A 15,123-nucleotide genomic window follows, 5' to 3' on the forward strand; every position below is an offset into this window, starting at 1 on the left:
CACGTTCACAAGTCCAAACTGGAGCCACTCGCAGGACGCTCATGTGAACATGACAGATGTGGGGAGTGTAGTTTTACACTGAGCCCTTTAATAGAAAGCCTTAATGTACAGTAAGTCCAAGTATCTTTACAGTAGAAAGAGTGCATATAAATGTATTTTCCCTTCTGTCAATCAAACAAAATAACGATAGTAAAATCAAGATTTTTATTTATTTTGAATATACACAACACAAAATGACAAGACCGATAAAGTGTTCTAAAACATAAACCACCATAACAAAATAATAATAAATAATAACAATAAATAAATATTGAATTAATAATACATTAAAAAGAGACAGGACCGTATGTCAGTTCAAATGTACACACAATAAAGTGTACTCCAAGTCTCTGCTTTATCCAAACTCTGGTGAGGGGCCGGCTTATTAGTATTTAGATCCCTCCTCAAATGGCAGCGATGGTGTTGCTGGGGGGATTCTCCATCAATGATGTGATGTACCGTTTTGTGGTGAGAAGGCCAGAGAAACTGCTGGATGTGAGATGTAATATGTATTCAGCTGGCATCAGACAGACCTCCAGTCATCATTCATCATTCATGGGCATCGTCTGTTACCTTCACAGTCCGCCAAATGTCTGAGAGGACCTGACAGGGAGAGAAAAGAAGAAACACACATACGTAAACACAATAGAATGGAATAATACACTGTTTATATAAGTAGATAATGGACAATTTTGGTTAAAAGACAAACTTGAGATCAGCATGGACGCTTCTTCCACCAGAAAGGACAAGTTACATAACAACTATTTGTATTATTTCCCTATTTTTTTTTCCATCAACAACATTTTATAAAATCCAACTTTACATATTTTTCCTCTTGTGATGTCTTTTTTTTACTTCTTTCAATCAGTATCAAATATACTCACTTGACTACAATTCAATATACAATGTATCTATGACATCTATATTATCACATTTTGTATTCTTTTTTACACACATGCTACACACATGTTTGTAGCAATAAAACAAAGCTCACAACTATTTAGCATTTCAAGTTAATTATTGGAGGAAGGGTTGTTAATATGATTGAAAATACCCTCGTCTCCTCAACTTCTAATGTAAAATATAGTGGCTGCTTAACAGGAGATTCAGGTCAAAAATAAAGCATATACCAAAGGGTGGGGACATGTGCAGACATTTATGTGTCTGTCTGGCTCAGTTATAAATGGCTAGAGAAAAACTTGACTCATGCATAGTAGTGGTGGTTGCGATTGAAGCAGAAGGAACTGAGGTTGGACCACAACTGATGCAAAAATAGCTATTTGAAACAGCCTGGAAATGTATTAGCCTCACTTTATATGTATGGGTGGTTGGAAGACTCCAGGATCCAGCTCCACAGAGCTTACCACAAATCATAATCTAATGTTCAATTGCAATCAACAGCATTTAGCATCATGTATTTTCATATTGTTGGCAACTATTTTAAGGATGAAATGATTTGAGCACCACAGGACGTGAAATGCCACATACACAATCCAAATATAATAATCATATGTAATAGATATTTGCATATTTACATTAGAACATGCTCAGATATACACCCAGACCAAGATTAGAGTCATTCTATGTTGCATGAGTAAATCAAACTATGCTTATACAAAAGGGAAATATTGTCCCTCATTAAAATGATCCACATATTCAAACCATCTGATCATCTGATGTTAAACAACAAAAGTCTGGACAAAATGCCTTTTTGTCAAAACTCTGAGTTGGCCTGGGCATCAGTGGCACGGGCTGAAGACTTTTTAAGAGGTTCCAGACTGACGGTATTAAGGCTTTTGTTCTTACTTCAAACACATTTTGGAAATCACCAGTGGCTTTTCCATCTTTTATCTCTGATTGACTTTTTCTCCAGGCATGTGGGAGCATGAACAGAACATGTTTATGTGCCAGGTCGGGATAGAAGTGAGGGGGAGAACATTTAAGGCTAAGAGACAAGCTCCTTGACGATGTCAGGACTGGGGAAGTGAAAGAGAATGCGTTTTGTAATTACAGATTTAATGAGCGCTAGCAAAGAGCTGAGCCACTGTTATGTAAACCGGAATTAAAGATTAATGAGATCATCATCTCAATCTCAACCTGCAGGGTTAGCACGGGAATGACCCATGCGGATGAGTGCTAGACCTTCATGTGTTTGTATACAAGCCCTTTGCATTTTAAAGAGAGTGATGCGAGCAAAGCGGGTAACAAAGTAGAATTTTCTCAGAAGGAAACATAATTGTCTATAAAAGGCTAAATTATAAATACTTAAGGTGGTTTGGGAGCTGGAATTAGCACCAGAACACTGTACACTACTGTGTGAATAGTAATGCTTTGGATTTAAATTGAGCTTTAGCTTCATCCCTTCACTTTGTGAATGAAAAACTATTAGGTTTTCATATCTCATATAGGGGTATAGTGCAAAAAGTATGGGTTGGGAGTATCTCAATAACGATTTTCACAACGCATCACAAATGGGCAAAAATGTGCCCGTAAATGTCTTGGTTGAGTTTAGAACAAAACGACAATGAACCATAAGATGAAGCACAAATGTGCAGAAATATCACTTTATACCATTGCAAGGCAACGTTATTTGTAGAGCAACATTTATAAACAATGCAATTTAAAGAGATTACGCAACAGGAAAACACAAACAGATAATCATACAAAATTAACTTCAAAAGAGAAGAGTACTGATGAAATGCTTTCAGCTAAACAACTGTTTTAGCCTATCATAATATTTTTTTACTTGAAATATTGCCCACTCCTAATGTACTGTAGAAGATGAGAACATCATACTTGCCACATATACTATGATAATGATATTAAACAGATAAAATACTATGCCAGAACTAATATTATCAATGACAACCTTTACAAGTACAAATGCTAATGTCATATCTGAGCCTTAAGTAGCAATTGGGCAGAGGTGCCGGGGTGAAGGAAACAGATGAAGGACAGACAGCACAGCAGGGGGAGGAAGGTAGGAGCTAGGAGATAGGAAGTAGGGAGCGACGGGATTGAGAGAGAGAGAGAGAGAGAGAAGAGAGAGAGAGAGAGAGAGAGAGAGAGAGAGAGAGAGAGAGAGAGAGAGAGAGAAGAGAGAGAGAGAGAGAGAGAGAGACAGGGATTAGGCAATAAAAAGACAGATGAGATCGACACACAGCCCTGACACACTGAGGCTGTTCTTTAGCCTGGGAGCAGCTGCACCCCCCCGGCCCCCCTCCCACACACACACACACACACACACACACGCACACACACACACACACACACACACACACGCACACACACACACATACACACACATGCAAGCTTTGTGATGTGGTTAGTGCGTGTGCATGTGAGCTGTTTAGAGAGGGGCCATGCTGCAGGAGGCCTGACCCACAAGCCGGCATCATAAGACTGAGGGGGGACTTTGTATCTTGACTTCAGTTGTGGCTTCCATAAGTCTCGGTCTTTTCCTTTTCCCTTTTTACTATATATCCGCCCTTTTCCTCCCCATCTCTTGTCTCAGTCCAACGCTCCGCTTCCCTTCAGCTCTTCCTCCTCTGCCTGTGTCGGTGTCCATCAATCTTTCCCGGCTAACCTTATCACATCCATCTCGAGGCTCTCTCTTACAAAGGATACACTTCTATGAATAACAATTGCAACTCAATCATCTGACGGTATGATATCTGCATATTACCAATCAAACAGTCAATGCAAAGGTCTCCAGCTCAGCAGTTTAAGCATAATCAGGAAGGACACTGGAGTTGTATTTAGGTCATAAGCAGGAGGTTGGATATATAGGCCTCAACAGTGGAAAGCCGTAGAGGATTTTATTGCTATACTTGATGATTTATTTGAAATAGGATGAGCCTATTTTTCCTCAAGTTATTATGCTGTTACGCCTTTTAGACACCTTCACCTATGCCATAAACTATGTGCCAGAGCAAACCAGGTTCCATATAACAAACAATAGATTAGGATTACGTCATAACACTTCAGAGCATTGACAATGCCAAATAGTGATGGTGAGGTGATGTTATTTCTTTGCCTAAATTGTTATGCAATATTGTATTAAACATATCTATCCTGTGTTTATTTCATTGAGGGTGTTTTTTCAAAAACAGGATTGGACCTGTAACTTGGCCTGGTGACATGACCTGTTTATGTCCATGGAACACTTACTAAGCTTAATGCTTTTAAATGCAGTTTCTCAAACGTTTCTTGTTTAAATGTGTTTTTTTTTTTTTATATAATTTTGTACTTCAAGTCTAAGATTTTGACCCAGGACACCATTGAAAAAGGGGTATTGATCTCAAAGGTTTAAAAAAAAATAAAGAATTGATAAATAGATCAAATAATAATAATAATAATAAAGTAAATACCACAATGTGGGAGAGTCCAGGAAAAGCAAAAACATCTCTGGAGACAAACAGGTGGCAAACCCTGCATCAGAAAAGGTACATAGTACACCTTCAATCACAAATACAAATAATATAAGTGTTGTTTGCAATAGAATATTATAATAAACAGTAGTAATAGAGATTAGTACTATAGATGGAGTAGTTGAAATAGCAGTGTAAAGGCAAAAGTAGAAGCAGGGGAAATAGTGGTAGTATTACTGGTAATAGTAGTTGTAGTTTGTTTCAGACATGTATACATCTGCCATAGTAACTGTTATTGCAGTGTGACACAAACAGTGGCACATCTACCACTGGCAGTATGTGGGTGCCTCTGGTGGTACACTTGGCCCGCTGTATTTTGAGTATTTATTTCATTTTGCAAATCATGTTTGTGTACTTCTTCGGATTAATCTTAATTTTGCACTACCTTATCCATGGTTTAGTCTCAATTTAGACCTTGTATTGTCTCATTTCTGACCATGTTTAGCCCTAGTTTAGACCCTACGTGGTCCAGGTTTAGAGCTGGTGGTACTCAAGGGCCAGATATTATCTTAGATGGTACTTGGAGTGAAAATGTTTGAGAATAACTGCTCTTTTGTATACTAGTCAGTAGTTCTGGAAGTTCGGACAACTTCAGCAGTCTAAAAGTAACATATTCCACACATTCCGCTCAGCACAGCCTGAACCCAAAGCAACTTAAATTACCAAAGTGGATAAAAGCAGTGGGCAAAATGGCAGTAGATTGATGTCATTACCTCAGTGTGAGTCTGGAACCTTCACCACAAATAGTTAAGGAATATGATCTCTTTGGCGTGTGAGAAGGTTTGTAGTAACACGAACTCGGGCACAGTTTAGATTATGACTGTAATAAGTATAGGAACCTCCAACCACATTAGTCTGTGATCAGGAGGTGGTGGGCTTCTTTCAGTCCTTTGAGGTCTAGCCGCCTCTGTTGTGGTCTCTTTGACTGTATTTTCTTGGGATTATCATTTGGCTCCCCATCCGTTAATCACCCCGTAGCTGTTCCAGTTGTCTGTTCTTGCATGCTACATATGGGTGTGACTCCAGCACATTTAAATAAGGTGAATATGGTTGAAAACAAGGAGGCTTCGGTGCTAAACTCACAAGCCCCTTGAGTCATGCGTAATCTTCGTGGCACATGTATGGACACCCACGCACTGTACACATCGCAAATTCCGATTTAGCCGCGGATAAGCTAACAATCACACCTGACCACTCTCTGCTGCCTTTCCACCCTCCTGTTAGCTCTATACACCTCCAAACGCCCACTAACTTCCATATGATTCAATTAATGCTCAACCCCATGGAGTGACCAAAAACTTCAAGACACGTTCTCCCCTACCGCAGACCTCACTGCTTAGTGTGGTAATGGATAAGTGAACTTTGACCCCAGAAAACATTCGCAATCCACCCTATATGTGACTTCCAGTAGCACGATATTTTATTATCCTGTATTGCCCGACTGTCTTTCCATCTCACTCTTCAGTAATGAGACAAGGACTGTCCTCCCTGTGGGCAAAAAGGTCAGTAACCTTCACTCACACAAATACAAAGACACACAATAAGCATCCAGCCCTCATGCATGCGGTTTGAGCACATGCGGACAGGCACACACCGCCTCGCAGATGAAAAGGACCCCACTGCCCCACCATCCCCCGCCTCAAACCCCAAGCGCGCGCGCGCACACACACACACACACACACAGCAGTCACACCGACGCTGACCCAGAAATCCCATCTCTATTATGCAGAACATCAGTTAGCTGATGGTGGAGCTGATTATGCAGCTACCCTCCACTAGCCCAGAACTCCCCAGTGGAAAGCTGCCTTTAAAAACCCTAATCCCAAATGTCTTTTTAGCATATCAATAGAGAATTATATATTCCTTAACAGTAGGAACTTGCATACATCTCTGCGTCTCTTGCAACTTTTTTCACATCTCATCCTGGCACAGTGAGAGCCAATTTAAAAAGAGAGACAAATTTAAGCAAACACCTCCTATATAAAGTTACTCTGAACTGTCACTCAAAAAATAGGTTTCACTCTATGGATGACAAAAAGACTTCTGAAATCATCCACGCTGCTTAATATTCCAGCCATTTGAATGCCCTTGCCCCAAACTTCTAAAATGAGTTGCTCTCTTCAAAACCAATGCTTTTTTTGGGTCAAATCTAGACTTCCATAAATTCAAGTCAAACTGAATATTGCACCAACTGACTGAGAATCTGTAAGACATAATCTGTTTTACAAAGCAACTGGAACCATCATTTTCATCCAATCAGTGATGAAAACAATTGCCTGAGACCATCCCAGACAGTTGGTTCTCTGTCGTGGCGCATAATCAAGAGTGGAAAAAGTGGATTAAGTGGGCGGGGACTGTGAGAACCATGCGGAAACAACTGCATTTTCCAAAAGGACAGAGTAGGCGGGGCTAACTGTTCAAGCTAAAGCATATTCTGAGTCATCTACAAAATCACAGCCTTTAATACTACGTGAAATGGTATAATATCAAAATGAAAACATGTATTTCTTAACGTTTAGGGCTTTTACTGGTCCACAATTTCAGGTTTATCTGGGTTTGGGACTGGTAAAACGTACTATGCAGACTTGGCTTGATTAGGAAAATAAACCACAGTGATAATAAAGTAATCCACAGCATGCGGCGTCTGTTTGCAATATAGCTTATGAAAACTGTTATGTTTTACACTAATTGCAAGCAGAAAAAGCACATTCTTTGACAATAATCCCTCAGAGAACCTTGAAAAACTTTCCTGAAACGTATAAGCATGAGAAAGCTCGAAAGATTAGTAAAACTCTTCCATCAAAGTTTAATGTTTATATTAGATAAGGAACAGTGCGAGAAGTCGGCAGCGATGGCAGACACTAACTAACTTTGTATGTGTTGGCTTCAGTGAGTCCCACTGGGCAGTTTTTATGGATTGCTCCAGTGCAGGGGTGAAAAGTGGTGACCCCAACACAGAATGCTGGGTAAGCAAATTTACAAAGTAGTCTGACACAGTGTGTTTCCATGGGGTCCTTGAGGCTACTGGCTTCACAAACACTTGTAGAAATAGAATACCTTTGAGACGCTGCGGTTGAATAAACAGTCAAGCTATGTTTACGTATACAAGATAGATTAATTAGCTACATCAGTTCTACATTACTGCCCCCTGCGTATGTCCATATTGAAGTACACACATTAGAAAGGTATATTTTGTTGAAACTAATCAATACATTTTGTAACCAACCATATTCTGTATATAAATACAGGTAGTTGCCTTTAGGGTTATGTGTGTACAACAATAAATCATAACAACATTAGCAATATGATAACCAAACATCAACTGCCTTTAAAAAAATATTTGATACAACTATTGATGTAACAGAGTATTATAATGAGTTCACAGTGGCCTTGGCCTTGGGTTCGATTCCCAACTTGACCACTGGTTTGTATGGAAGTGCACACATATGCTTACTCACACAAGCTGAAAACGTGGTCCCTCCTGCACGCTCATTGATAATGCCATGCATAGCCATTCTGCATGTTTTAGCTTGGTAATTGAAAGGCCATCTGTGGTCTACAGGGGAGGTTTAGGAAAGGGTAAACTATGAAGCTCATTATTTTTAGAGTCGGAAGCCCTCGGAGGCCACAACAAATTAGTTTGTGTCCAGTTTAACCTTCACAAGACTCAATTACTGGAGCTTAGGTGTATGCATACATGTGTTAGTGCAAACTTACATAGCAATAGTAATATAGCAAAGTCAAAAGGACCCTACCCGAAAGTGGAGAGTACTTTGTCAAACGGACAATGGTGTCCGAGCTAAAACTTTGTCTGGGCGACGCAAAACAAGGAGAATTGATTACACCATGTGAAGTGGAGAGTTGGTCTGCTTAATCTATAAACATGGAAACAGAAATAACCTGCATGTCTCAGCAGTTTCCTGTAAGGTGAGCTCTCTGCCTCTGTGTGTGCGTGTGATCGCTCAGGCCTGCAACGCAACGCTCACCACTCTATTACTGTGTCCCTGTGTCTGTTGCCTCCGTCCTGCGTGTTTCCATCTGTCTCCTGTCACCGCTGGTCTTCTCTGCACCATTAGGACCTGTTGGGGTCAGAGGTCGTTTCTCCAAAGGTCAGGGGTCATCCTCCCAAAGGTGAAGTGTCACCAGGGTTGGCTCTGGTGTGAGGTGACATTGAACAAGTACGCAGCTGCAGTCCTGACAGCCAACACCTCTGGGAACTTCAGAAACATCCCTCTTGGGTGGCAAATTTTATAGTTCATATAAAGATATTTGATGGCAAAGATAAATGGTTTGTTTAGTATATTCACACATCTGGTGTTGATATTGACACCAGTACAAGAGGCTGCTTGTTTACTGGTGCTGATCACTGCTGGTTTGTTGACCTAAAGACAGATGTTTTACACCTTGATACAGACAAAACAATATTTTTTGTCAAATGAATTAAAGTAGTTGATGGGAAATGTTAAAACACTATGCCAAGGGTTTTAGGCTTTTTGACAGCTTAATTAAAGAGTGTTAAGTCATCATCTTAGGGCTGCGTGGCAAAAATTATAGTCCTGTTTATTTGGCTCATAAGTTAAATCACAATATGTCAAAACCTGTATGAAGTATAGACTTAATATATGTAATTAGACATGTTTTGGGACCTTCTGCTTGTTGTTGTCTGGCGTTGGCAACCATTGTTTAGGTACATTTTCTGCCACCTACAGTGCTGGAGTATGGACCCGAGTAGCTAATGTTTACAAATAGTTTTATTCAAAGTTTGGTTTCGTTCAAAAAATGAAAATATATTATTCAAATTATTCAAACTAAACACTTCTTCTTTGCTCCTATGAAATTCCTTTCAAAAAATCTCTCTTTTCTTTTAAGTAGATTCGACGAGTGGCTTTTGGGGGTCAGAATGAAATGCAAATATAAAATACTTGATTATATTTTCAATCATTATCATTGTGGTAATCTAATGGCGTAATAATATAAATCGCAGTTATGAATGTTATTAAGTGCACAGACCAATCTCATCCACAAGATTTAAAAAAAAACATAGGTCTGGACAATATTGCTACATAACATAGTGAAGTATATTGTTTTACTTTTCTACAAAAACTTAAAGTGTCTAGCAAGTTAGTGCACCTAAAAAAAGGCAAAGGATGTACAAAGAATGGTGTTTATGGTCCCTGAAAAACAGTACCAACTCCACACAGTAAAGGTTATTCAAACATGGTCTTTAAGACGAATAATGGAGAAGTGCCAGACGGATGACTCATAAGAAAATGCCCTGTGTCAGTAAAGAAGACATGAAAGTCCAGGAAACCCACGTCTATGCTGGTACTGGAGGACAAGGTCTGTTTAGCGAACATACACAGACGTCCGTTAACATCTCCACACAAACACAGTCTCACCCAAACAACAAGTCAGCTCAGTCACCCGGGAGCAGCCTGTCAGCCTGCAGCTAAAGTCAGACCATAATGACTGTTTCTGTAAGAGGTTAGTGGTGGAATTACAACCAAATCCCAAACAATAAAATACATCATTGGAGACCGGTTACTGAACTGGTGTGGTGCTCGGCCATCTCCACGGCTTCAGTCCCACACAGCAGAAAAGACCAGGTTCATCTGAGGACAAGTGGATTGAACAGAGACTATAATTATCCAGGTCAATTATGTGGGGAAAGGTCCAGTTGTTTCTGGTAACTATTAGCATGGTTTCATACCATAAAAGGGCATAAACTAAACAAAACTTAATTAGATGTCTGACCTGATGATAGTGCTACATAACAGATAAAAATACAATTGCTGCCATTGCTGGCCAAATGTCACAAATCTGTATCTATGCTGCAATGACTAATCAAGTAATCAAGACTGTCAACTGTTAAAAAAATATATTTCCTTATTCTTATCTGGACCCCACACTTTAAAACACATACGAAAAGACATTTTAGAGCAAAGACAGCAGCATTATTACATTAAAATGTCAAAAAAGAACAAACTGATTCTCATTTCCATCAATAATACCTTTTATTCCTACACATTCTCTTTATAGACGCCTTCAGTCACCATATTTCAACCTTTATTTGTTCATGAGGCTGCACTAGCACTGATTCATGACTGGTGCTAGGCTCGATAACCATTCAGATCAGAGAGAAGACGCAAAGGTTTAAACTAACTGGATTTGGCCTTTGAAACTGGCAACACAAATGAAAGACTCGAGTCGGTCGAGTGCATTGAAGGTGGAAAAGTGCTGTATAAACTGTGATCATTTACAATGTTAGGCTCATTCTGCATTCTGATTGGATAATCGTCCTGAGAACAAAAACACCATATTATAACATGAGCATCTTTGATAATAAGTATATCAGTAATAATATATATACAAAACAAATTGAAATTACAATTGCACTGTAAGTAAAAGCAATATTTGTAAGAACTGAATACATACACACACATATATACGTGATTTTTTTTATTATGCATTATATGAACTCATATATGAACTACATTACTGTTACTACACTGCTGAACTTAAAACCATCTTCGTGTATACATTTTTTTCAAATATTCTAACGATGATTTGTGCTCACATCAACCACCTTCAGAGGCCACAAGGGCTCCTACTGCTGCTGTGGGGAAGCAGTTTGCATCAGGCTATAAACATACTTACTTACTTACTTACTTACTTACTTACTTACTTACTGCTGTTAAATTGATGAAAACATTCTGACTTACCACCTGATGACATCATACAGTGGAGGCAAGCGTTCAAGAGAGGGACAAAGTCTAAATATGCAGGATCATTCAAACATGCAATGCAAGAAAACGCAACGCAAGGTCGGTTTGATAAGGAAACTGCATTAGAACATGGTTAAGTCAGAAATGCACAACGTAGGTTTGGACTTAATAAGCTCTTAATTTTGTACGGTTTAGTTCTTAAAAATGAGCCTTGTTTAATTGTGCCAAGCATCACCACTTTTGATATAATGAACACGTTTTTTATTGTTTTTTACAGTTTCAGTACAAATATCTGCCAATGGATCACACTAACTAAAAGCAAAAAGTATAATATTGAAGTGCTTCATAATGTAAAGTCTAATAGGAGTCAAGCAGGTCGATTTGAATCCATAATATCTTCCCTCACTGTTATTCCCGTCCATAAACCGCATGTAAAGGAGAAACAAAAATGTTAAACTCTCAATTTAGAGCATGCCCACACAAACTGAACCCCCTCACCCTGGGGCCCCTGTGTGTGAATGTGGGTGTGTATGCATATGAATGAGTGTGTCCATCTTCTCCCCCAGTTACACAGGATGCAAAGGTCAAAGGACAGGTTCAGAGGTCAAAGCCTGACTAAATAATTACCAGATAGTCTTTCCAGCGACACACACCACAACACACACGGCAATACAACTATACGACTTGTTATTTTGGAGATGTCTGGAGAGCGTCTTCCTCGTATGACCCTTCAGTTTGCGCACACCTTTGGCATACGCCTTCTTTTCTCTTTCTCGTCCTCTGTCTACGAGGAGAAACGCAGACTCGCACCCAAACAAACCAACGCCGGGGCTAGCGTGTCCCCCTGACAGGCTATCAGTCAGGAAACACCGGGGTGAAAAGGAGAAGAGGGCAGGACAGAGGGGTTGGGTAGCTAGATTTAGTCTGTCAGTCACAAAAGGTCGAAGGGCACGCTCAAAGCCCACTGACATGTATGCACACACTAGCATGCATGCATTTACGCGCACACACACCGAAACGTTCATCAAAACAAGGTCAAAAGTGGAGGGCAGGCAGCTGGCTAAGGTTTAGCAAGAGAAAGAACAAGTAGACAGCTGGGTAGTTTTACTAGCGTCTGCCCTTTAAATAGAGACTGGAAGAAAGTTTAAAGAGGGCAAAAGTAAATGTTTACAGCAGGAAAGGAGCTGAGCGCAGTTGATTCAAATGCTCTACAAGATCTCGACATGTTTCCAGTGTACGGTTTTCAAATATAAACCATTTAATAGAAAGCATGCAGTGTTATTGTAACACGTGGAGCACAATAACTTTCTTTGCATTTGTTTTTATTAAGGTGAAGTGCAATGAAATGTGAGTATTTCTGCAATAAAAACAACATATGTGGGGAAGAAGTCCAATGCAGTGCTTTGTTCTCCTTATGCAATCATCAGTCAGTGGTGAGACACACATTTGTTATGGTCAGACAATGACAAGGCCATGCCAGAATTTAAAATTAAAATCCAGCATGGAGCAATGGAGCGTGCTACCAATACCTATATAAATATGGAATAGGAACAATGTGTCATACTATGATGGACACCTTGACCAGTGAAGTGGTAACAGCAGACGTATTGTAAGTCATTGGGAATTTCTCTCTCTATATAAAAGACAAAACTACAAGTTGGTGAGCCGCAGCAAACTAAAATTAGTTTTGTTTTGTGTGTAGTGTCGTGGGATATTCCAGCCACCTGCGGGGTCCTCCATCTGGCCCTTGACACAAGAGCACGAGAGGCTTGAATAATGATCCCATTGAGAGCAAAACAAGAGTCAGCCAGAAACAACTACAACATGGGTGGTCAAGGTAGAGCCAGGTAGAGTGCAGGAGAGAGGACGAGAGTGGTGAGGAGGGTCTCGCATGCGCACGGCGACGAGAGATCCCAAGTACTTTTGAGCAGTGTTTTTATTACCTTGTCTGTTTTTGTGAGGCCCTTACTCAAAGTGCCTCACGAGACAAATTGGTTGTGCTCAAACGTTAAAATGAGGGCTAATATTAATGCTCTATACAAATGACTTTCTATAGTGTCTTTGGTTTACCTGCTGGTTATGAATGCCACGTGAACTGGAAGGTCCACTTTGGTAGGATTGTATTTTGTATATGTTTTGTACATTGTTTCATGTATGCCATGTACAAAAATACACATTGAGGGAGATGGAAGAAGAGGCGAAAGCAACTATAAATAACAGTGTATTTCTCAGCTTTTTTCATTATCGCTTTCAACTGGCTTCAATCCATTTTGAAGTATTCTTTATAAACAGTATCACCCCAGCAATTTTATGGACTACAGCTTGTTCAAAACACAAACTATCTATTTTTATTCGTGTTACATGTCAACTGAAGGTAAGAAACAAATAAGGGTCTGTTTAAAGATTCAGGCAAACGCAAGCCTCCTGCACCGATGCACCCTGGGCTCAGACATGAAGTGGACGAAGAGGAAATAAAGCTAATCTTTCATTTGCCAGACCATTTATATGTTTTTACAAAACCATGTCAAGTACACTTGAAAATACATCCATCTTCACAAGTAATTTCATCTCACATTCAGAGCTGGGCTGCTATCTCTGCTGCACCTGCTGCAAACACTGTTTCTAATAAAGTCTGGACCAGTCCCAGAGGAACACACTCATATTGCTCATATTGATCAGTTTAATCTTAAGTAATGCAAAGTATATGCAACAGAGGTATTTCAACACATATTTAGGTGTGAAGTGTTTACCAAGTAAACAGTAATATGGCAGCTTCAGTCTGCACTTGGCATATCTAAAAACAAACATATACGGTACATCATGGGCATAGAACCAAAAAGGCATGAATAACATTTCACAGTAGAACTTTGATCTGAATTTATGTGTGATTTTAAGTGCTAAAATATTCATCCAGATGATAGACTGCTTATACAACCACTTTTACCTATTAGTGAAACACACTCGATCTGTGTGACTTCAGATAAAGTCAAGACAACAACTAAGTAGAGCATCTGTAACATGATCATGCAACTGAATTACAATTAATTATCACTATGACCAAGTGATAATCTCAATTTATGTGAACACTCGCTATCATCCTACAATATATCACATGACTCTGTTCATTGAAAAACAATAGATAACGACCATTATTCATTCATCTCATAGTTTCAGGCTTAGAAATCAGTCTGGGCTTCATCACACTAAATGCATGCGGCCATCTGATTGCATTACTTATTTGTATATTCAAGTTCATCTCACACAGACTCTATTATTACAATGCACTGCCACAATCCTAATCTATGTATAAATCTGCACTCAACAGCTTCACCGCCAGTGGAAAGATTGCAAGCAAACTTGCTAAATCAGGCGGCAAAGGGAAACAGCGGGTTGCACAATGCCACTCTTGTATTAATATCCCCTTCTACAATTGTTGAATCCTGACGCAAAAAAAGTCAAGTTAGTCTGGGAAAAAAACGGCTTCCTGTTCTGAGCATGACTCCGGGGTAAAGACTCCGGGGTAAAGACTCCGGGGTAAAGACTCCGGGGGAAAGACTCCGGGGTAAAGACTCCGGGGTAAAGACTCAGAGGAAGTGCTCGGCGTTGCCTTCTCACTATTGCACTCACTCAATGACCCTCTTTCTCTCTCTCCGTCTCTCCATCTCTCCCTCCCGCTGTCTCCCTCTCTCTCTCTCTCCCTCTCTCTCTCTCTCTTGCTCTTTCCTCTCGCTCTCCCCCCTCTCTCTCTTGCTCTCTCCCTCTCTCTCTCTCTCTTGCTCTCTCCTCTCTCTCTCATCCGCTCTTGCTCTTTCCTCTTTCACTCTCGCTCTCTTCTCTCTTTCTTTCTCCACTCTCTCTCACCCTCTCTCTCTCTTGGCCTCTCTCTTGCTCTCTCGCTCTCCTCTCTCTGGCTCTTTCCTCTCTCTCAC

The 15,123-nt window shown here is 40.0% G+C and overlaps 1 long non-coding RNA gene across 1 annotated transcript in view; it reads right to left on the reverse strand.

Moving 5' to 3' along the window:
• Window positions 1-436: 436 nt before the first annotated feature.
• Window positions 437-15,123, reverse strand: part of LOC140374233 (uncharacterized) — a 55,708-nt gene continuing 41,021 nt past the window's right edge. Inside the window, exon 3 of the long non-coding RNA XR_011929080.1 lies at window positions 437-642. This is a non-coding gene — a long non-coding RNA (uncharacterized lncRNA). The remainder of the gene's footprint in view (window positions 643-15,123) is intronic.

The sequence above is a fragment of the Eucyclogobius newberryi genome, unplaced genomic scaffold (assembly GCF_026437365.1).
Source record: "Eucyclogobius newberryi isolate DKJ021-1_F unplaced genomic scaffold, fEucNew1.0.hap1 SCAF_3, whole genome shotgun sequence".
In the NCBI taxonomy this organism is placed as follows: domain Eukaryota; kingdom Metazoa; phylum Chordata; class Actinopteri; order Gobiiformes; family Gobiidae; genus Eucyclogobius; species Eucyclogobius newberryi.